This window comes from Prionailurus bengalensis, chromosome E2 (genome assembly GCF_016509475.1).
Source record: "Prionailurus bengalensis isolate Pbe53 chromosome E2, Fcat_Pben_1.1_paternal_pri, whole genome shotgun sequence".
NCBI lineage: Eukaryota > Metazoa > Chordata > Mammalia > Carnivora > Felidae > Prionailurus > Prionailurus bengalensis.
The window spans coordinates 54,215,577-54,240,129 of NC_057352.1; the positions used below are offsets into that span (position 1 = coordinate 54,215,577).

General features: G+C 43.9%; 1 long non-coding RNA gene across 1 annotated transcript in view; it reads right to left on the minus strand.

Moving 5' to 3' along the window:
* The window catches only part of LOC122494497, a 595,470-nt gene that overhangs the window by 304,831 nt on the left and 266,086 nt on the right, over positions 1–24,553 (minus strand). Inside the window, exon 4 of the long non-coding RNA XR_006300179.1 lies at positions 7,187–7,243. This is a non-coding gene — a long non-coding RNA (uncharacterized LOC122494497). The remainder of the gene's footprint in view (positions 1–7,186; positions 7,244–24,553) is intronic.

Genomic DNA, 24,553 nt, shown 5'->3' on the forward strand with positions numbered 1-24,553 from the left:
AATTAAGGAGATATTTTGCACTGAGCTATAAATGGTGCAGACTGTGTGACTATTTCAACGAGGATCATTCCAGACTGAGTAGCAAGAGCAAAAGCCACATGGAGTAACTTGCTCCTAAGATGACTGCTAGGGAGTTCTTCACTCCCCACACGTCTGCACCTTCTCACCGCCGAGAAGTGGAATCATTTCTCCCTTGTTCTTGAATCCGAGCTGGCTTTGGCAATTCCCTTGGCAATTCGAATGGGACAGAAGTGACATGCTGGGATTGTTGAGGCCAGGTCATTAGAAACCCTGCAGGTTCCACTTGGGCCTGCTGGAGCACATTCATGGGGGGCACCTGCTCAGATCTCACTGTCGTGCTCCACAGAGAGGCCACAGGCAGATGCACCGTTCAACTGACCCAGCTGAGCTCCTAGCCCACTGCCAACATCAACTGTCACTTACATGAGGGAGCCATCTTGGATGTCCAGTCTTGCAGAGTCTCAGCCAACAGCTGATTGTGCCTATCAGCAGAAGTCACCCAGTTGAGCCCAGTCAACCACAGAACTAGGAGAGGTGATCATGAAGTGTTATTAAATTTCACCACGTTTGGGGGTGATCTGTTGCACAGCAGGAGATAATCACAACACCCTGTGACTCTGCTCTGTCTACCTCCAGTCCATTTCGCCTTGTTAATTCCTTCTTATCTTTCAACTCAAACATTATTCCCATAGAGGAACCTTCCTACAACCCTCACCCCAGATGCTCAGGCACCTTCCTGTATATTCTCAGAATTTGTATTTTACCTTCATAGCACTAATAATAATTTATAGTTTGTATTTATTTTTATGGTTACTTATAATTGCCCCCTTCTATGCTCAATGATAATTCTCTGTGTGTTTTGCTCACCATAACACCCCCAACATTTAGCATAGAGCCTGGCACCTAGTAGGTAATCAATAAATATTTGTTGAATAAAATAATAAAACAACAATGGAATGAATGTGTTGGCTTCAGGAAAAAAAAAAAAGAGGGCATCCAGTTGTCAAAGTTAGCATACTTGATAACAGATATTGTCCCCAAATACTAATTCATGTCTGGTGGCCATATCTAGCTAGACTTTTTATCAAAGAAAGTTTAGAAGTTAAAATATCAACGGTCCAGGACATGTGGAGCCCCAGAAGAATTGGTTAAAAGATGGTTCTGTGACCTTCCAGAGGATGAAGAGTCCCTAAGTGGGCAGAGACCCTATGGGATAAGAGTAAGATCCTGGGATCCTTCTGGTTCTGAGCTACTCCAAGGAGAGTCGGCAACCTGAGGCTCCTTTAACATCCCCAGCATCCCACACCAAAGCCATAAACAGTATGCACTCAAAGATGCCTCCCGAGCTTCTAAAACACAGCCCACAAAACTCCTCCTGGTTTACCTTCCTTCCACATTAGAAGCCTGTTTTCCTTCTTACTGCCTTTATATATTAAAAATAGTTTTTATGTCTTACTACCAGACATTAAGAACTTATTTATCAGGTACTATGCCAAGTGCTTTCCATGCATTATCTCACCTAATCCTCCCAGAAGCCTATGAGGAGAGCATCTCCCAATTACAGATTGAGTAAACTAAGGCACAAAGAGGTTAAGAAATTTGCCCAAAGCCATGGAGCTAACAAGAAGCAGAGCTAGGTCTCAAAAACAAAACAAACAACAAAGAATCAAATGTGTGTGTGTGCGCATGCACACACACACACGCACACACGCACACACAGATTTGCATGTGTCCAAAACACAGATTTTTATGCATTCTGCTTCAATGCCTCATAAAAGAGAACACGTTCTCCTGATTTTGCCCCACCCTGGCTCGGAACCAGTTAACGTGGCTCTGGGCCGGACACACCATAGGAGACGGCATGTGGTGATGACCTACCAAGGTTTAAACCCTGACACTTCCAGCAGGGGGGTCAGACTGCCCTTCTCCACCAGAGCCCAGCAGCCTGGAAGCACATCTGAATGGGCATCGCGGGCACAGAGAAGGAGCTCAGCCCCCAGCCAACCGCAGGCACAGGCGGGCAAGGCGGATCACCCTGTGGCACTCTCAGGACCCAGGGGATGGGGGTGCTGAGTACACTGTCAAGCTGAAGCTGGGGAAAGAGCTTGGATCTCAGGAGAATCCCCCGAGAAACACGGCCACAGTGAAACATCAGGTGCAACACGGCTTTATTCTGGGTGGGCCAATTTTGAAATTCAAGACTGATAAACATGTCTGGGAATTTGAGAGACTGACTCAGAAATCCCCGGGCCCTTGGCCCTACCATTACGTGAAGGCTATAGATCCCACAAGTGAGCTTGCTCTAATCTTCTCTGCGCTTCCCTGACTCTCCCCGCCTTCCCATCCCCGCCCTGTGTGATAGCTGCCTCAGCAAGTGTGAATCACGAAACCACATAAACTGCAACAAGGCCATCCTCCTGCCGACTTCTGGGAACATAAACAATAATAATGTAAATGCAACGTACTAAAGGCTTAAGCAAAGTGCTTAAAGGAAATCTATATTTTTTATGTAAACAGTCTTCTGTTTACAGACGTGGTAACAGTCGTTCTGCTCAACTCTGGGAGATCTGAAACCAGTTTGCCCTAGAAGCAAAGGGTATAACCTCTGGCCAGGAGAGTGCAAAGGAAAGAGAACGCAAAAACCTCACTTTTAAACGTCTCTTCCCCCTTCCCCTTCTGCAGCGCTGGCTGGTGATGCCTCTGTTTGGTGGTTAGACATCTGCATTTTCCTTTGCATAGCTCTCAAAGAACCCTTTGTAGGGCAAAAGGTATGGGGTGTGTGCGAGCATGTGTAGATGAAAGAGAGACAGAGGAAGAAAGGGGAGGGGGAGGTTAAGGTGTTAGAGAAGGAGCTTAAACTCAGACACCGCACAAACCATGAAAACCTTTCCCACCATTTCTATGTCTCCTTTTGTCTCAGAGCCGAATATTGATCCTAGGTGGTGATCTACATGGCTAGAAAATGTCAGACAACTTGAAAATTCCTGATTGTTGCTAACCACAAATATTCGGGATTTGTGTTATCTAGGTTATAATGAGAACCTGCCAGGGAAAAATTCAGACATACAAATCTTTGTGTAAACTACCTTAAGAGTCTTAAGCTGACAAAAGCCAGAGCAAAGTCTGAAATTTTGTCCTCAGAGTACCCATAATTGAGTCTCTGGCTCTTCATATATTGTAACAGGATTCCAGCAGAACTTGGGTTTTCCACGTATGCCATTCTCTGTCGGGGCCAGAAAAGTCTTACTTCGTTCCGTGGCCTCCCTGATCTAAATATCTGGGAACCGTAGGGGTTATGGGGTAAAATGGTTTTCAACGTTCTGGGCACTGATGGAGGAAGGGGTGAGAACAGGAGGGGTGAGAACATCACCCTCCTCCTGACCGCTGTCACTCTTGCCTGTCCAGAGTCCAACCCCTTCTTCTTCTAGGTGCTTAGGCCAATCACACCTTCACCTCCAGAAATTTAGACCTTGAGTACCATCACCCAGTCAAAAAACAATGGCAGCTAACAATAGCTATCTCGTCGAAGCCAACGGAATGAATGATGAGATGCCTGCAGTAACATGAGAAAAAGTGGAACTAGTTTTGGTCATCCCTGCCTCCCATCCTGGGAAACCATCCTGCGGTAGGAGAGCTTAACCATCTGCTGAGACTAATTAGCTGATCCTGGCTGTCTGACCGCACAAATGGAGGCACACCTTTGTAGAGCACAGACACAAATCTTTTTTTTTTTTCTCCTTTTTTTGAGGACGTTTTTGGGGGGCACCATTTTTTTTAATTCAAAATATACACAACAAACTGTGCCATTTTAATTATGTCTCATAATTAAATATACAATTCAGTGGCATTGAGTACATCCACTCAAGTTTCCAAAACTTACTCATCAGCCTGGAGTTTCCTACCCCCCTCACCCCCTCTGACCTACTTTCTGGCTCTGTGAATTTGTCTCATATGAATGGGTCACACATTAATTGTCCTTCAGTGTCTGGCTCATTTCACTTAGGATAATATTTTCAAGGTTTATCTATACTGTAACAGGTATCAGAATTTAATTTCTTTTTAAGGTTGAATAATATCCCATTGTATGGATACATCACATTTTGTTTATCCATTTATATGTTGATGGACATTTGAGTCGTTTCCACCTTTTTGGTATCTGGGATAGTATTGCTATGAAACATTGGCGTGAAAGTATCTGTTTGGGTCCCTGTTTTCCGTTCTTTTGGATATGCACGTGGGAGTTGAAGTGATGGATCATGTGGCAGTTCTATATATATGTTTTGGAGGAAATGCCAGTGTTTTCCTCAAGTCTTCAACAGACCAAATGAATGGGCCCACTTGACATCTAAAGCACACCCAGGTCTCATATGGGCTGATGTACTCTGACTACAGAAGAGAGATTAAGGAATTAACAAAACAGAGAAGAACCACTAACTTGTATAAGACACCTAGAGGGGCCAATCCGGTAGTGACTTCCTCACATTATTTCTTTTAATTCTTACCGTAACCATATGAAACAAGTCTTTTTAATTTTATACCCTCTCCCCAATTATCTTTAGCAGATAAAATTGAGTTTCAAAGCATAGGAAACTTTCCAAGGTCACCACAAAATAAATCTGTTTGGACTCATGTTTGTGCCATTCTCTACCACAGATCCCCTTAGTCAAACAGAACACATATGAGGTAAATGATCCTGAGCAGGGAAATCATCTAGCCAGCTCACCTAGAGGTCTAAACTGGTTTCCTAGGTGAAGCTCCAAATTTGAAGGCAAAGCATGGGTGAGTTCCCAGAAGATTCTGTTTTCTGGCCCCAAATCACCCCTGCCTGGGCCAGGGTAGTGAGTAACAAATAAAGAGGAAGGAAGGAAGGGAGGAAGGGAGGAAGGGAGGAAGGGAGGAAGGGAGGAAGGGAGGAAGGGAGGAAGGGAGGAAGGAAGGAAGGAAGGAAGGAAGGAAGGAAGGAAGGAAGGAAAGAATGGAGGGAGGACGGGGGGAAGGAAGGAAAGAGGGAAAGGAAAGGAAAGGAAAGGAAAGGAAAGGAAAGGAAAGGAAAGGAAAGGAAAGGAAAGGAAAGGAAAGGAAAGAAGATGAAAAGCAGAAAATAGCAAGGCCATCTGGTCAACAGTGGGTCTGTAACCTCCAGGCAATCATGCATTCTGTGCTGGCTAGCCTTTCACATGAAGCTGTCCTGCTGAGGTTACAACCCTCCTCACTGTGGCCTCAAGGAACCCAAGAAACACACTCATTGCTTCTTTGGTTATTTTATAAACAGTGCTTGGAAACCACGAGTCATTATCACTCTCCTGACCAGCCAGTCAGACTTTCCATGCCCTTGTGTGCCATGCCCTTAATCTTCTCAAAGCCAGCAGCATCATTCCTCTAAACCAAGAGGATTGTTTACTTTGGCCATAATCAGTGCAGAGTTTAGGTATCAGCCTGTCCTCTCTTAGTGCCCAACAGGGCTTTAGGGCTATAATCCAAACATTCATCCCACCATCCATTCTTTTATGCACGCAATCGTCCATGCACTCCTAGATCCTTCAAGTTTTGCCCAGGCAATTATATATTCATATATCCATTCATCCATTCATCTATTCATCCTTCCACCCACCCATCCATTCATTTATTGATGCAAGTATCCACCCATATAGTCCCTTTTAATCTTTCAACTACTTATCAATTCCTCAATGCATCCACCCACTTACCCAATAACCAATACAGTAATTTATCCACTCATTTGTGCATAGATGCATCCATCCTTTTATCACCCACTCAATCGCTCACCGTTTCTTCACTCAGTCACCCAATCACCCACTTATTCAACCACCTAACTACCTATTCCCTAAGTCTGTAATCACCTATCATGAGCCAGGCACCGGTGCTGATGTGGGAGGAATAAATGTGAACAGTACGGTTACCCATTCCCCCATCCACCTACAATCTCCCATCGATCAGCATCTATCCATTTATCCACCCTGTAGAATTCCACCCCTGTGGGCACTGACATCGTTACTGGGAGGCTCCCAGGGAGGTTCAAAGAGAGAAGTAGAGATGAACCCAGATTCAGGTCCATGCAGAGAGTGCAACCAAAATGGTAGGTGGGAAGGACTGACTGGCTAAGAGACAAAAACCAGTGAAGAGACAAAATACCAGAACCGTAGTTAAAAAGGAAGAAAATTTGCAATGGTGCATGTGAATATGGAATCTGCAGAGATTCATTTGGGTACCACCATTACTCACAGAGATACTGAGAAATAATTCTGAGCCTTCCTGAGGGTCAGAAGGAAGCTTAAAAAGGTGCCAAGATGATTAAGACACTTCCATGTATCTATCCACCCATCCATCAATTCATTCATTTATTCACATATCTACACATCCATATATTTATACATCTATCCATCTACATTTGTATTGTTCAACAACTGTAGCACTGGCTCTTAATGAGGGCTCCCTGAATTGGTACAATCACATGAATGCAATTCATCCTTGTACAGAAGTGCAAATTAAATATTTGCTGAATAAATTAATGAGTGCCCTCAGTTATGACTAGATAAACCCAAACCAAAAAGGTGGTGCCCTGATCAGATAATGTGGCTGGCTCTCAGGGTGGTATGAATAAGTTTACTTTTTATATGACTGCTTAATGACAACGTGCGGGATTCATCCTACCTGCATTTGAGAAATGGATATGCCCAGACGAGGCCATGACTAGTTTAGGCATGTCTAAAGGGACTTGGTTTTAGCTGCTTGACAAAGTGAATCCAACTCCCTCAATATTCTAACACACCACTGGAAAGGGCGAAGGCCAGATTCACGCATTAGGAGCTAATCAGCCAGATCTCAGGATTCAGTAGATCCAATTATTTTTGCTTAACACCACTTTACGAGGCCACCATAGAGACCCTTAATCAAACTGACTGTATGGGATAACTACATTTATGTAAACAGAACTCTGACTTGCTCAGTTGAGGAAGATCACCATGAGTTTGGTCAATATAGACAAGCTGTCTGGACAACCCAGAGTGAAATCTTGCCTTTTATTTCTAAAAAACAAAGTAAGTAAGCCCTTTCAATTAAACCTGGAGGCAACAGCATGTCAGCAGCCACACAGTGGATATGGGAGATAAAGCCAGAGAAAGGTAGATTTCCATCTGGCATCACTTACCACATCTGTGGTCTTGGGCAGGTTACATTGAGCGTCTCTAATCTTCAGTTTCCCCATCTGTAAAATACAGGAAAACCATCCTTTACTTGACCCAGCTGGATTCTAGTCAGTACCCTATAGAAATATCTATACGCTCGATGCCTGACACAAAGGAGGCACCCAAAATTGGAGCTCCCAGTACATTGATTTTCTAAATAGTTGCTCTATTTCACTTTTCTTGAGACCACTCATTAAAAAAAATTTTTTTTAACTCTTTTAATACCTGTTAGGAACACCTGACTCTGCGAAGGGCTTCCCTGTCTCTTGCCTCATTTGCATGTCAACATCACCATCGTTGTCATTATCCCCCAAACTATAACCACTTCCATTCTGCAGATAAGAACACCGAGGCCCAAGTGGAATGAGTAACTTACCCACTCCATATCAGACTCAGAACTTGAACCCGTCACCGTCGGGCTCTGAGCCCAGTTTTCTTGGTATCAGCAGGTTATAAATAGCAGACCCAAGAAACCAAATAGAAGAGGCAAAAGGCCACCAAATCGCCTGAGACCCATCCAGAGTGGTCTTGCTTATGTAACAAGTATGCAGTTTGCTAAGAAGACCCAAGTAGACATATGTACTCATGGCGCTTGTGTTCTTCCACACGTGTGAGCAATAGCATTAAACACCATTGTGACCTTTGGATTGGCCTCCAACATACAAGACAATCCTCTAACCTGAAAAGCTGTCCTATTTGCCCAGATTCCTACAAGGAGCCTGTGTTTTATTTCACTGTTTTCCTGGGTGTGCTGCTATTTTCTTATTTATTTATTTGAACTACTAAATTATCTAATTAGTGACATATACCGTTGACACATGGGCCACTATGAATATTTACTGCACACTTGTTCACGCATTTATCTAAATAGGTGGCATGCCAGCGCCATGTAATAAGGAATAATGATTCTTTAGGAGAGTTACAGGAAATTATAGGAGGGGGAAAAAGTTTTGCACAGTGGGTTGCAGCTTCCAACCACATCTATCAATTCTTCCTGAGATAGAGCAATTGCATAGTAATGACAAAAAATTTATAGTAATGAATAAATCAATACTCAGCTCTGCAGCAGTTTCAGATGTTACTTTTATAGGTCTTCCCGTGTCTATTATATATCCCTTAGCTCTGGAGCTGAGAGAGTGCAGTGAATGCCAACAGCTATAGGAGAAAGGGAATAGCTCAGACTCCTGAGAACATGGTGATCCATCACGATCCCCTCCCAGGGAGACCCATTTATATCTCTGAGCCCTAACATGGAGCAGCTTACAGTGATCAACTACTCGGTGGACAAGTGTTTGTTTTAAGAATGGAGCTGTCATTTCATACTGAGCAAAATGGAAATGCAAAAACAAACAAACAAACAAACAAACAAACAATTATGTAGGGAGGAGTAGGATCTCCCAGGGCTTTATTCATCCAGCAAATATCAGCACACAGTAGGCCAAGTGCCTACTAGGTACCAAGCATAGTTCTGGGCAGGGGTCAGCAAAGCTTTTTTTCTGTAAAGAGACAGACAGTAAATATTTTAGGTTTTACAGGCCAAATCGTCTCAGCTGCCACATAGCAACTCTGTCTCTGCAGTGCAAAATCAGCCATATACGATTTGTTAAAAAATGGGTACAGCTAGGTTCCCCCGAAATTGATTAACAAAGAAGGTGATGGGCAGGGCTTGGCCTGTGGGATACAGATTGCCCAGCTGGTATACAGAGCCACATTTCCCCAAAGGATGAGCCCTCCTTCAGGGGACCGTGGGATGACTGGGTAGGGACACAGACCTGGTATAAATGACTTAGAATCACACAAGGAGATTTAATGCCAACTATACGTCTCTTGCAATGATTACACCAAGCAGAGAGTCTCTATAGGGTGCTAGCCTTTACTATTTCTCCAACATTTTGTTAACCTCTTTTTCAACAAAAAGAGAGCTCCCAAGACTCAATATTGGCAAGGAACAGCTTCTAGAGATTCTTCAACTATTGTTCCTTTTTGTTCTGAGTTTCTATTTATGGCAAGTAATGCTTGTTTCTGTTTACCATTTAGAAAGGCAGAGACAGGGTTTCTTAACCTTGGCACTATAGACAGATGTGCTGGAGGTGGGAGGCTGTGAACTGTAGGATGTTTTGTGGCATCCCTGGTCTCTACCCACTGGATGCTGGTAGCACAAACCATGCCTCTATCACTTACTTCTCCCATGATATCGAGCAACTATTTAATCTCCCCTCCCTACCTTTCTCCTCTTTCCAATGGGCATGATGATGACAATAGCCCTAACCTGATTGAATTGCTGTGAGGATTAAATCAGTTCATTCATGCAAAGCAACCAGAAGAGAGCCCACCTGGGAAAAGCATTCAATAAATATCAGCCATGGTTATTCGTCCTAGTAACAAAATGTTTCTGTTTTAAATATTTTTATTTGTCTGGTAACTTATTCAAGGAATCCAATTTGAAGAAAATACTAAATAAACAATATTTCAGACGGCATAAAGATATGTCAGGTTTATGGAGATGTCTTGTAAGTAAGTTAAAATTGTGAAACTAATGTATTTAAAGAGGGGGATTTGGGTGTGTTTTAATCCGAGCTCTATCACTCATTAGATACGCAACTTTGGACCAGCTACTGAGCTTCGGTGACTTCCGGTTTTCTCACTGGGAGGAAAATGGTGCACTCTCAGAGAGGTGTCGTAAGGCAAAATCGAGACAATGTTCTCAGGAGTTGCTCAACACAACGTAGGTACTCAATAAATGTTACTTCTTGCCCTCCCTGTCCTTATCGTTAGTAACTCTTACTGGTTGCATCAGCCATCTGCTGTGTAACAAATAACGCCAAAACTTAGTGGTATAAAACTACATCCCTCATTAGCTCACGTTTCCATGGGTTAGCAATTTGGGATGAGCTCAGCAGGGTGGTTCTTCTGCCGATCTTAATTAGGGCCACTCACATGGCAGCTGGATGAACCAAGATGGCCTCATTCGCATATCTGCCTGTAGGGCCTCCTGCTGCTATCGATCTCAACCTCCATAAGGCTAGCCTTGACCTCTGTCTGGAGGCAGCTGTGTCCCAGAAAAGTGAGAAGAAGCTACAAGGCCTCTTGAGGCCTAGACTCAGAAGTCACACCACATTCCTTCTACCACATTTCAGTACTCAAGACAGGCCACAAGGTCATCTCACATCAAAGCATGGGGAAACAAACTCCACTTCCGATAGAAGGAGGAGAGCAGTCACCTTGCAGGGAGTGCCATTCACTGGGACGCTTTCTGTAACAAGCTGCCACGCGGTCTGCCAAGAGCTGTAGTGCACATCCTCTCTCCTATTTTCCCATAAGAACACACTGGATGCCATTCACGTGACTAACATGCACCTCTGCGGGTGTCCAGCTGTTCACAAGCCCCCTCAAATCACATGGGAAGTACAGTATATCACAAAGACTCAGAATCACCACAATTAATAATGGCACATCTGTCCAAGGTCACCCACTGTAGTTTACATTATTGCCAAGAGAGCCTATGGAATCCATAGTATTTCCCACTCTGTTCTAAATGTTGCTTCTCTTACATTCAAGAAAAAATGGTCAACGTGAGACATACACCGTGAGATTATTACAAAGATTAACGTTAAGTCTCTTCTCCTTGATAAAACATGCCATTTATATCAAATGTTAACACTACAATATTAATAACAAATTGTATTAGTAGATCTCGAAATTGATTTGGGCATGATTCATTAGTCCATGTAACTTATTCAATTTAGGAATTCATTCTCACCCAGTTTTCAGTAGCCACAGTCTAAAAGTAACGTTAGTCTTTTTCTCATTACATTTTCTTCCCTCTGGATGGTGACTTTATGGTGATTTTTCTCCAGCACATACCACCAACCTTTTCAAAGATATACTTTAAGTCTGTATGTTATTAGCTGCACCACTTCCTATAGGTAGGTTTAAAACATCAGACTTTCTGACCACAAACAAGATCACTTCTAATCTACACACTTCAACAGTGTTCACACCCATCAGAGACTCTAGGCTTGGCTTCCCACGCTGTCACCTACCTTTCTCCAGTTTGGATTCCATGGTCCACCCCTACAACAACCCCCTGACCTCGGCTCCCGATCCCCCCTGTCTATGCTGTGGTAAATCTCATCCCCGCTTAAACTCACCTCTCTTCTTGCTCCATGCCTGGACCTGAGCAGAATGTGGCAAGAGAAAAACTCACGACCATGCTTACTGGCCTCATGTGAGATTTCTGGCCACATATCTTAAGTGGGCCTTCAGCGCCTCCTCCCACTTATCCAGGTAACTAGTCACACCTTCTCACTCTTCAGGCAGCAGCCAACACTCACTGTCAATAGATGAGCCTGATTCTTATTTTACTGAGAAAATAGGAGCATTCAGAAGAGTGTGTTTTCTTTTCCACCTGCATCTCTGCATGGAGACTCGGCCTTCTCTATTCCCGTTTAGGCTGATCAAATGTCTCTACTGCTTTCTGAACCCACCCTCTTCCATCTCATCTTTGGGAATTTTCTCTTAAAGGTGCTCCTCCAACCCCCAAATCAGCAACCAATCAATTACTCCCATCGGCATTTGGACATGCCCAAACATGGAGCATCTACAAATAAAGACCTTGCAACTCTTTCTGGTATCTCGTTATATTTCTTATCTACCCTTTCAGAATACTTCAAAGCTGCCTCCCCTATGATTCCACTAAGAAGTCTCTTGTTAAATTCCTTGGTGGTCTTCATCTCCTTCAGTCCAAATCCCATGTCTTAGACGGCAATGTCTTTGAGTCTCAGTGTCATTCACCATAGTTGACCCGGGTCACTCCTCTTGAAACCCTCCATTGCCTTAGCTTTCCCCAGTCACCACACCTCCCTGGCTTTCCTCCCCCATCACTGGCTAATCCAACTTTTGTCTTTTCCCAGTCTTCAGTGTTGGTTCACCCAAGGATTATGGACTTCACCCTCTTCTCTTCCATATCTACAACTCATTCTCAAGGTGGCCTCACTTGGACTCCTGGCTTTAAATATGATCTCTTTGCTGATGACTTCCAAATTCATACCTTGATATATCTAGCTCTGATGTCTCCCTGGAATGCCAGACTCATAGATTCATCTGCACACTTGCTATGTCCACTTGGATGCCTAATAAGCATGTCAAACATTAGAAATACAGAATAGAAGTTTGTGATTTCACTCCTTGAGTTCCTTCCTTCCCCTTTCAGGAAAAGGCACCACCTTGTACTCAGTCAATCCAGAAACTAAGAGGCTGTCCTTGTTTTCTTTCTTTCCATCATCTTTCCATCCGATCCATCAGCAAGTCCTGTTGGCTCTATCGTTAGGATATATCAGAATTTGACTCTCCTGACCAGCTGGATAGCCACCGTGGTTTCTAAGTTGGACTTGTGAAATATTCTACCTGCTCTCCCTGTTTCCAGTCTTGCATCCTTACTTAGTTCTCCCCACATAGCAGCCAGAGCGAGCTTGTTCCAGACACACAAAAATTGGATCATGTCATTGCTCTTTTCATAAAACTCCAGTGATTTTTATATCACATATGGACTATAATCCAGATTCTGCACCTTGGCAGTCATGCTCTTACCGCTACCTGCCTCTCTGCACTCACCTCCCATACTCTGCCTCACTCACTCAGCTCCACCGTGTTGGTTGGCCTGAGTTCTTACAGACACACCAGATTCATTCCCACATCAGAATCCTTGTTTTCATGGTTCCCTCTGCCTGCAACTCTCTCCCCACAAACCTTTCAATGACTCACCCACTCACTTTGTTCATTTCTCAACCCAAATATTACCTCTTCAGAGAAGCATCTCTGACTACTTTCCCTCAAACAACCTGTCATTCATCATCCTCACTCTTTGCTTTTTCTTTAGAAGAGTCTTATTACCCAAAATTCCATTATACATGTATTTTATTCCTCACTCACTGTCCGTGTCTCCACTAAAATGTAATTTCCAACAGATCAAGGGCCTTCTCCATCTCATTCACTGTTCGGTGCACAGCACATTGTAGACACTAAATAAACATTAGTTGGATAAATGATTGATATTATTGGCAGAAATAATAATTGTGAAATGTTCTCAGAACTTTCACTTCCTGCATTCATATCAGACATGATCATTTGGCTTAAATAAGAAAGGAAGCAAGGAAGACATAAGCTTGTGTTGGCATATGAATTTCACTTAAATTCCTTACCCACTACCTGTATCTCCTCCAGATCCAGATGGAGTTTAAGAAAATGGAGAGGTGGAACTATTTAATGTCTAAATAGTTACATACTAAATAGCTTTCTCTTCTTCTTTTCTCCTAACATTGCCTATAAACTGGGGCACCTGGTTGGCTCAGTTGGTTAAGCATCCGACTTCGGCTCAGGTCATGATCTCGCTGTTCCTGAGTTCGAGCCCCACATCAGGCTCTGTGTGGACAGCTCAGAGCCTGGAACCTGCTTCAGATTCTGTGTTTCTCTCTCTCTCTCTTTGCCCCTCCCCTGCTCGCACTCTGTCCCTCTCTGTCTCTCAGTAATAAACATTAAAAATTTTTTAAAAAATATATTGCTTATAAACTCTCTTTATTCGCATCAGACACATCAGAATTTCTAAGAACCCATCAACATCACCCATTACATGAAGACATGTAAACTATAAGCATATTTAATTGATTTGACATGAACATTAAATGTCATCAGTTTATAGTATGCAACTCATCCCAGCAACTGACACCTATCCAAAGCAAGATTTCAAAATGTTTATTTGGATTTCATAACTCAGAAGGGGATTCTGGAGTGGTATTTTGACAGGTTCTCCCATAGAATTACCATTGGCTTTCATATAGAAGCATTCTTTAGATGTAATATCTAAGTTTACTATCAATTATTCAAGTAGGACTGCTCTCTGGGCCCAGGCCTACTTGGGACAGAAGACCAAGGGAAAAGAGATGCTTTGGCAGTACTGAGAGATGCTGGAAACAGAAGTCCCCTGGCTCACTGGATTCTAGCCTCTTGCCACAATAGCAACACTCAGGGATAGAACTGCACTAAGATGTATCCTAATGACTTCTTTGGTTGTTAGAGTTTGCTCGGATCAGCCTCTTGTCCTATCGAACCGGCCCTCCATGAGGTTACGTGCTCGGCAGAGCCACGTCTAGGGGTCCAGGGGTCCAGGGGTGAGCACGCACTCCTCTATGCTGCCTGGAGCAGCTGTGAAAGTCCTTGGTGCTGTCACCAAACACTTCTGTGCTGTGTCTTCCTGGCACGTGATAATGTTGTATTTCGCCACCCTCTTCTGAGACAGCTATGGCCATGTGACTCGGCTTGCCCGAGGGAATAGAAACAGAGGTGATGTGTGCTACTTCTTGGCGGAAGCTTTAAAAACCAGGGCACAATTTGACCTGTTTTCTCCCTAAGCTGAGGTGATTATAGAAGCACATGCCGAGGGGGCGCCTCCTTCAGCCAGGGGCCTTGCGTTCCTCTGATGAGCAGACCCTCCTGACATCACTTTGCTAGAGATGGGGCTTGAGGGAGAAGGAGAGACAGACCGATGTGCAGGCAGGGCAGATGGACAGACGGACTCAGAGAGGAACTGATGATGTTAAGCCACTGGGATCCGTGGAGTGTTTGTCTTCCCCAGCATGACCTGGCCCATCCTGACTGCCATTCCCTTCTGAAGTCTCAGGATGTGGGCAAGGGTTGGTAGTCCTGCAGGCTTGGATGTTAATAATTCAGTCATGGGAGACTTCTTGACATAACAGGGTCTGTGGTACAGGGGAGCAAACAGGTGCTGAGACAGTCATTCTGAAAAACCCCTGGAGAGACTGAGTCATCTCCAAAACACTTCCAGAATCTTGTCTGGCCTCCACCTTCATCGGAAGCCAAGTCCCCAGCGGAATGTCTGCACCTTGTCCTCCAGCCCCTTGTGGTTCCAGCCGAGCAGGGGACCAAGACAGCGGCAGTCAGGTTGGCTTCAGAGCACAGAGGTTGATTCACAGAGTAAAAAGGCCCGGCTGGACCCACCCAGGCCACAGGGCCTTCAGTGGCCCCACAGGCTCCCAGGCAGAGAGAACAGAACTCCTGCAGGTCAGTCACAGCAAGATTTTGACAAAACCACACAAATCTGCATCCTAGTTCCTCTAGTTGTGTGGCTTGGGGCAGTTTACTGAGTCTTAATTTCTTCGGCTATGGAACGAGGAACTTAATTATATATACCTCAGCTGGGGGGGAGGGGAGACTTCGTGAGATAATAAAATACCGAGAGCTCCATACTGTCCCTAAAACGTAGCAGTTAAATCATACGAAAATGCCATTTTTACAAAGAAAAAATGGTCAACTTCTGGCAGTTTCATATGGTTTGACTTAGAAGTGTCAGTTAAGGGGCACCTGGGTGGCTCAGCTGGTTAAGCGTCCGACTCTTGGTTTCAGTTCAGGTCACGATCTCACAGCTCATGAGACGGAGCCCCATGCCAGACTCTGCACTGCCAGCGTGGAGCCTTCTTGGGATTCTGTCTCCGCCCCTCTCCTCCCACCATGCTCTCAAAAATAAATAAATAAATAAACTGAAAAAAATTGTCCGTTAAGAGGAGCTGGTTTCACTTCCGAAAAAATTCCGATAATTCAGTACGGGCTACTCGTGTCTGTCATATGTTCTTCCTCAGGATTCGCAAACCAGAGAACGTTCAGATGTTTCCCAGACTCTGTAAATGGACTACATGTACTAGACGACCATTAGGCAAGCTCTGTCACAGAGTATGTAAGCCACGTGGCCACAGGTGGCTGGCCTTGGCCAATGGTCTTCTCCCAAGACCAGATCATCAGTACCTGCCCCTGGCTTGGCTTCCATTAGCTCTGCCCCGAGGCACTAGAACAGGTTGGCTATATAGAACCAAAGAGGTGTCTCTGAAAAATTTACCCCAAGAATCCTAAGATTTATTGTCTTCCCTGCCTGGGATGTAGAAACAGCACGTGGGAGGTTCTTTTTATAAAAGGGAGGGGATTCGAAGTCGTCGGCCTGCCTACTGGGCAAGTCAGCAGCATAGCCCTCTGCTTACTTCTCCCCACTCCCAGCCTCAGGTTACCAGGAAGCATTAATGAACTCAGGGTGGCTGCGGAAGGCAATGGGCTATTTCCAGCCTCCACGTGTTTGCTCCTGCGATCCCCTCTACCTGGAATGCCTTTCTTCTCCTCTGTTCCCCTCTTTCCCACACCTCAAACCATGCTTTATCATACACTAAGACTACATGCTTTATGGGAGAAGGGATCCTGTCTTGTCCATTGCTTATATTCCTAAAATGGCACCTACATTCAACAGATACTGGTTGAATTAATGAGTGAATAAATGAGTAAGTGCAAAGGCCTACTCTAGCATCAAGAGCTTCAGAAAACTTGGCCCGGACACACGTCTCGCTGGTGAGGACCCCCCCGCCATGTCCTCCCGAGGCACCTCTGTAGGTGTCTTCATCTCTGCTCTCACAACACTAAATGTGTGGCGACACCCTATTGTACAAGGCCAGAGACCACCTTTTTCACGTCAGAGATTCCCCGAGTGAAGACTTGGGATGTGGCTAATAAGGTGCTCTGTAAATGTATCTCGGGCCCAGTTCCCTTCCTCTCTCTTCCTTGGCTCTTTGAGAATAGCCTTGGCACCTGCAGCCCTAGGCTGGGAGAGTGGGGCTCTCAAACCCTAATGGAAAGATGAGTTCAGCTCAGGGAACCACCTGGAGGGGTGGGGAGGAGAGACTTGGCGCTTTTCACAGTCTATGCAGAGGACTATGAATTCTTCACTTCTAAGCAAAATGGCAAAAGGGAAATATAGGTCTTCAAACAAGTGATTTATTCTGTATCAGAAACGCATTTACCTGGCCTATTTTGCTGAACAGAAAAACCTCAGGTTCACTTAGTAAAACTCAATCTGAATATTTCTATCCTTTATTTCCATACAGATTAGCTTCATATGGCCTCGAGTATAAACACCACAGATTGGCTTGCGGGTTCTATGGGGGGAAAGAGGCAGCGCGGAAGGGAGATCATCGCTATTTTAAGTTTCTTCATGGTTCAGCAGGCGGCTGCCTAAGAGTTCTAAAGGAGCAAACAAAATAAGAAAAGTTTATTGATTAGTTTACAAATAACTGTTGTATAAGAAAAGGTACTGAATGGCAGGCTGGCTTACTGATGGCTTACTCCTCGCAGCCCTTTTCATTCTGTGGCCTTGGGAGCAGCCTCAAGGGGGAAATAAAAGAAGCAAACCAAATGCGTTGTCTGGATAAATAAGAGTTTGCACCGGGTTAAAAAAATAAATAAACAGGACCCTTTATTTGTTGCTGATTCGGAAGGAGACCGGCATACGTCTCCTCTTCTTCATCCCTTCATGAAAAAATCTTTTTAAATGTTTTTCCCCTCCTCTGGCCGCCACAATAAAGCTTGAGATGCCAGACTCCAGGGCACAGGTGACACGCTTTGATATGGTCCCCTCCAGTCACCAGCCAGTCACTGAGTACTTTTAGGAAAAAAAGCAAGAGCATCAAACCCAGGCTTGTTCCTGGGCTTACAGCTAAAAGATCTTGACCTGGAGAGTGAAGTCGTTTCGGGGTGGGGAGATGGGCAAGAGTCCTGGAAAAAGTAAGTACAGGAACACCACCAGGATTTCAACCTGCTCTGAAATGCTCCGTCTTTGTGAGGCCTTGGCAAGGTGTTGGCTGGTGGGGAGGATTAACAGAAATAAGGCGCACGAAAGCCCAGGGACAGGTAAGCTCTCGGGCAGTGCACAGTCGGCACCGGGATGAGATTTCGGTCACCAGAAACTTCTCATGAGATATGGGAGTAGAGTGCAAGAGAGGGGGCTGCGGTGCAAGTCAGGCAGAGAGGGAGGGAGCGTCTAGGCCCCACCAAGGAGTTTGGTCTGATGTCCACAGACTGGCATATCCCAAATGTTAAAAAGGCAGAATGAGTCCAATTCGACCTGGAATGTTGACCAAGCACTAATGAGCCCTGGACCACAGAGACAGTGTTCTTGCCCTTTCAAACCCCACTTCATAACTTCTGCTTATGCTACGAAGAAAGTCACTTCGATATTGGCGGATCGTCAACATTTCTTGAGCATTTGCTAATTTCTCTTTTTAACACAACCAGGTGCAGGACCTACGCGGCCAATCATCACTGGCTATAGTACAACTTTACCTTTTGTTGACATGGCACTTATTTTCCAGATTACCTTCTTTTACTGGACAGTGATATCTTTTTTTCAACCATGTTAGCTACAGACATATTAATTTTAAAAGACGTCTTTGTAAGTTTTTAAAAAGTGAACTGTCTTAGGCACTCTCATGAATTGGGGGTGGAAATATGAATTGGTACAGCTCTTGTAGAGAGTAATTTGACAATATTTAGCAAGATAACATGCGCCTTTAGCTTTTGACCCAGCAAGTTCAGTCCTAGGAATCTACCCTGAAGATAGAACTCCAACACTAAGAGAACATACGCACACAAGTTTATTCACTGCAGCGGTCTGCGACGGCAAACATTGGAAATAACTTTAAATGTCCATACATACAAGATGGTTCAATCAAGTCTGGCTCATCCATACAGAACTGAGTACAATGTCTCGGTGAAAAATAACGAGGATGATTTCCACTAACTGAGAGGCGGTGATTTCCAGGGATTATTTTTAAGCGAAAAAAACTCAAAGTAGAAAGAATATCTATAATATGCCACCTTCTGTGTCAGAAGGAAAAGAAAATGAGAAAGTACACATGTATTCTCCTAAATACCGGAAGGATAAATCATAACCCAATGACCTTGGTTATGTGTAGGGGTACGTGAACAGGGTCAGGAAGAGCAGAAAGGTTGGAGGGGAGGGGTCAGGAATGGGGGAGGTGTATATCTCTGAGGGCATCTTTTTGTAGAATAGGGACATTTGTAAGCATGTTAGCGTTTCACATAAAAAAAATCAACAGGGATAATGAAGAAAAACCCTAAAATGGAATACAAACAGTAACAGATGAACTAACTCTATATTGAATGACTAACATGCCCATACCGAAAGAGGAACAAAGAATAAGCCCAAATAACTTAAATACAGTATCTGGATGATATCCCTCAGACTAAAGACAAGAGTAGCTATACGCAAATATTGACATGTAGTTAGTCAGTTTGTTCTTCACAGTAATATGGATTAGCAATTCTGAAACCACTCTTTGTGCATTCTAAGGTTGATGAAATAAGTAAATATATTGTGGATAATGGGATCACAGTTTCTCATGGTGAAAGAAGAGAGAAAGAAATGTAGAAAGGGGCCAGATCAACATGAACCCTGTGTGTTAGACTGGAGTTCGAGGTATGGATGTGGAATCATAATTTATAATATAGATGGATAAATAGATATAAATATAGGTAGAAAATGAGATATAGACGAATAGGTTTATGGTCTGTTTCTGTGGGCATACATAAACACACGTATCATACTTCTGTTTTGTAGCTCTGTTCACTGAGAGGCAATGACATCCCCATAACAAGGAGAGACCTGTGATCCAGATGATCATTATCCTCCCAAAGAATCCAGAAACCCTTGGAAAAATGGCTGATTCCAGAGATGGAACTAGAAAAGCCTAAGATGAGCTTGGAAGAGCTCATCGAGTCACAAAGTAAGGATGTGCCTGAAGAAATATAGAAACATATCAAAAGGACAGAGGGTGCAGATTGAAGGGGCTCTCCCCGGCCAAAGTGGGGACGACTTGAGTATTAGAATAAATAGGGCTAGCCACAGATCATAACTCAGGGAATGATACAGGAACCCGCAAATACATACTGATAGAAGTAAATACATAAATATATGAATAATACATGGGAATGAATAATAGAGTGGATGGAAAGGGAGGACTTACAATTCCTTGTGATAGAAGGTGAGCTAACAAACGGAGAAAAAATAAAGGAATTAGAAAATCACCACTGGGCCATCAGCATAGTAATCATCGATTCAGGCAAGATGCAACAATCAGGCTTACAGAAGTGGATCAAGGTTTGGCAAGAAACAGGATATTTACGGAATCACAAAGTACCTCCCACAGGATATTTATTAATGAAAGAGTACAGGATGATTTTACAGTGGAGAAACCCAGGGGACCCCACCTTAAGTGGTGGTAATGGGACGAACTGACATTGTCTGCCTCCTGATATCATGTTCTGCCCAAAATGCATTGACTGAATCAACCCAAATTGAGGGGCATTCTACAAAATCACTGGCCTGGACTCTTAAATATTTCAAGGTCATGAATGACACAGACCAAGGAATTGTTGCAGATTGAAGCTTAAAGAGACATGACAATAAAATGCAATATTTTATCCTGGACCGATCGCAAGGCAGGAAATATGCGTGCGTGCACACACACACACACACACATATTCGGATACACATGATCTTTTTGTGTAAAGGAAATCTTCAGTGAAATTAGCAAAATGTGAATAAGGTAAAAGTATCACATCAATGATATTAAATTCCTAGTTTTGATATTTGCATTGTGGTTATGTGAGAATGCCCTTAATTTTAAGAAACACATGCCCACGTCTACAATGTATTCTCAGTAGCTCAGAAGGTATATGCCTACACATATGTACACATGCACGCACACACGCACATGTATAAATAGTTCAGAAATTCTATACAAGCAAATAATAAAGCAAATGCAGTAAAATTCTGACATTCAGAGAATCTATATGAAGCATATATAAGAAATCCTATAAGTTTTTGTAACTGTTTCAAAGCAACAAGTAAAAGAAAAAAGTGAGCCTATTGCGTACATAAAGCAAACATCGTGAAGATAGCAATAACATGACCACAGTTTGGGAAAGACGATGGCTGATGATGGAGACCCAATAAAGGGCGGCAAGGGCACAATGATGTAAGAAATCCTCACCCCTACCCCTACTCCAACCATAATCCAAGAACATGCAGCTGGAGGAGTTCTGAGTATCAGCAAAAAAGCAGGAGGAGGCCAGACTCCTGTTCTGAAGGGGTGGCCTCATCGCTCCCAGTTGGGAGGGAAGAGGATGGACAGGTAGTGTTTTAAGGCCTCCACCAGGCAGTAGTTATGAAGGAATGTTCCAGCATGAAAACAAGGCTCTTCAGCCCAAAGCCAGACACTGGTTTTAGAGGATTACAGGTAAACTTTAATTTGAGTCGCTCAGTAACACAAAGCGGCCAGGATCAGGGCATTCTGAGCAGAGTGGAGCACAGAACTCACACAGGAGAAAGGTGTTCCCTCCAGGAGAAGGTCATGTGTCCACACATACAGCGATGTGTCCTAGGTAGTTTAGCGGAAGAAAGCCATAATGTTTGAACTAAGGGAATGTGATCCGGTGGGACGTCAGAAAGTCCTGAATTCTAATTCCGGTTCTACTGCCTACTGGATTTCCCCTCCTTTCTGAACTTCTTCTTATTCATCTGTAAAATGATGATTTAAAAAAAAAAAAATCCTGCCCACAGGGTTGCTTTGAAGATTCAAGGTCATTTGTTCAATACATATTTATCGAGTGCTTATTATGTGCCAGACATCATTCTGGGGAGCATGACGTCACCAAGACCAAGTCCATACCTCTGTGAGGCGTATATAATAGGGATGTTCAGGCTCAGTGTGAGAAAGACCAGAAAGGCTGGGTGGCTGGAACCCAGTGAATGTGTGGGGGGAGCGGGAGAGTGCGGGCCGGCAGGGGCTGCAGGCTCTAGGAGCGGGGTAGGGAGTGTGGATATTATTTAAGAGCAGTGACAAGCTGTTGGAAGGCAATAAGCCAGGAAAAATCTGCTGTGATTTGCCTCCTGGCCGCTGTGTGCAGAAAGAAATGCGGGGGCAGGGCAGAGAGGAACAGGGGTACCAGTGGGAAACACGGTAGTACGTCCAACAGGAAAGAAGAGCTGGGGCTGGATGGACGAGGACGAAAACACTCAGGAAGGGCTTCCTTGAAGACTCAGAGTAAATAGTTTAGGCGAAATCGAGGCCAAAAGACAGGCTTGAGAGTAATAGGCGCATATTGATGTAAGCATTTAAATCCATTGTGTTAAAATAAATAAATAAAAGTCACCCTTAGCTCAAGGGTCATAAAGAAACCAGGCAGCTGGCTGGGTCAGGGCTTGGGAAGAACTTCACGCCTCTCGGGGAGCGCTGAGTGTGTTTCCGAAGTCCCTGCTGCCCGGCCCGATCAGAGGATGACCTGGAGTGATGGGTCAGGATCACTGGTTTAGCTCATTTTCTTCTCTTCATAAAATGGATCTGGAGATTGCATGAGAGACTCTCTCTGCCCTTTCAGGCACAGGACCACAGTCCTACTGACATGCAGATAGATTGTACTGACAATTGCGTTGGCGTTGGAGATGCCTGCGAACTTGCCCCCTGGCCCTGACAGAGACATTCTGTGGCCCAGGAAAACCACCGACAGTTATTAAAGCGGTGAGGGAAAGAAAGGATGAGAAGGAAGAACCCAGTTGCCACCTGGTCTATCTACCATGAAGCTAAAAGACCTGTTACCACCACAACTAAAAGCCAGTCCCTGGCTCGGCCAGCAGTGGGGAAGTCAACCAGAGCTCTCCGTACAGAAATATCTCATCCATCAGGATTAATATAGCATGTAATCCACACCCATACAGCTTTCTTCTAAAGTCCACTGGACCAGGGGCACCTGGGGGGTAAGTCGGTTCAGCATGTGACTCTTGATCTCAACTCAGGTCACGATCTTATGGTTCCTGAGACTGAGCCCCCGCATCAGGCTCCACGCTGACAGTCTGGAGTCTCCTTGGGATTCTCTTTCTCTTTCCCCCTCACCTCCCCACATGTGTGTGCGCGTGTGCGTACGTGTTCTCTCTCTCAAATCAACATTAAAAAACAGATCCTAAAGCCCACTGGACTAAAGTCGCAAACTGGCTAATTTTCGTTTGTTGGGCACCATTTGCACATAAATATAAAGGAGAATATGATAAAGAAGAAGACCTGAATAACTCTAATGCTCCAGACACAGACTTGTCCTTTGGGTTTAATTTTACAGTTTACTGTGTATTATATTCTATTACATCACACATTATATTTGTTACATATATACTATATACTGCTTTTACATGACATATTCATATATGGTCTATGCAAACATATATTCACTAATTTGTATATATGCACACCTTTCTATCAAAAAAAAAACCAATGTCAATTACAGAAAGTTTTGAGAATTTATGTTAAGAGGGAAAAATGTTCCCTGAATCCTGATAACTACCAGCAATTTTTTCGTGTTTGAGTCTTTCAAATTTCGATTTTTTAATGTTCATTTATTTTTGAGAGAGAGAGGGAGAGTGTGAGCAGGGTAGGGGTAGGGAGAGAGAGGGGGAGAGAGAAGGGAGAGAGAGAGAGAAAGAGAGGATCTACAGCAGGTTCTGTGAGGACAGCAACGAGCTCGATGTGGGGCCTGAACTCATGAACCGTGAGATCATGACACAAGCCAAAGTCAGACACTTATTAACCGAGCCACCCAGGTGCCCCTCCAATTTTGTTTTTTTTTTTAATTTAAGACTGGGGCAAGCTTCTGTTGTTATTAATGTACCTTCCACCTGGAAGTTTAAAAAAGAAATCTTGTCTTCTGCTTTATTGTTTTACCTCATATTTTAACAGTAGCATGTTCCATGGTATGGAGGACTTTCCTTTCTGACACCTGCAGTAACCAGAAAGTCTAATATTTATAAACCAAACCAAACCAAACCACAAAGTTGGACTGAAAGGGTGCTTTTAGCATTCCTTTATTATGTATAATAATTTTTCTCCTCATAAATATTTTTGTAGTTTCATACCGTGTCTTTAGCTCAAACCTAGAGAGTCAAAGGTGGCAAGTCTTCCTAAGGCCAACTTGCGATCAGAAATCTCTTGAGTTTCTGCCTTGAGACGGGAGCCCGGGTGTTAGTCCTTCTCTCCCTTCACCATCCCTGAATACTCATATTTTTAAGAAAGAGCTTTGCTAACTTCACTGGGGTAAAAGCTTTATTCCTTCGCTAGATAAATGTGTTTCCTTTATTGGGCTGCCTTTTAATTTGACTCTGCATTTATTTTTTACACAGCTCTTAAGAAGGAGTTATTGCTTTTCCATAGCCCCAGTCTGGGGGGTGCTAATTAATCTCTATCTCTTTACCTACAGCTTTTCTCTTATTTCAAAAAGTTAACTTACCCCTCGGTTTCAAGTCATAACCACCTCAGTGACGATGGTGACAGTGAGAAGAGACCTCTGAGCAGTGGGGCCAAATTTCTGGAGATTCCAGGACGTATCTCTAGGCGGGTCTCCCACTGACATCCCCCTCCCCAGGCCGTGGGGGCAGA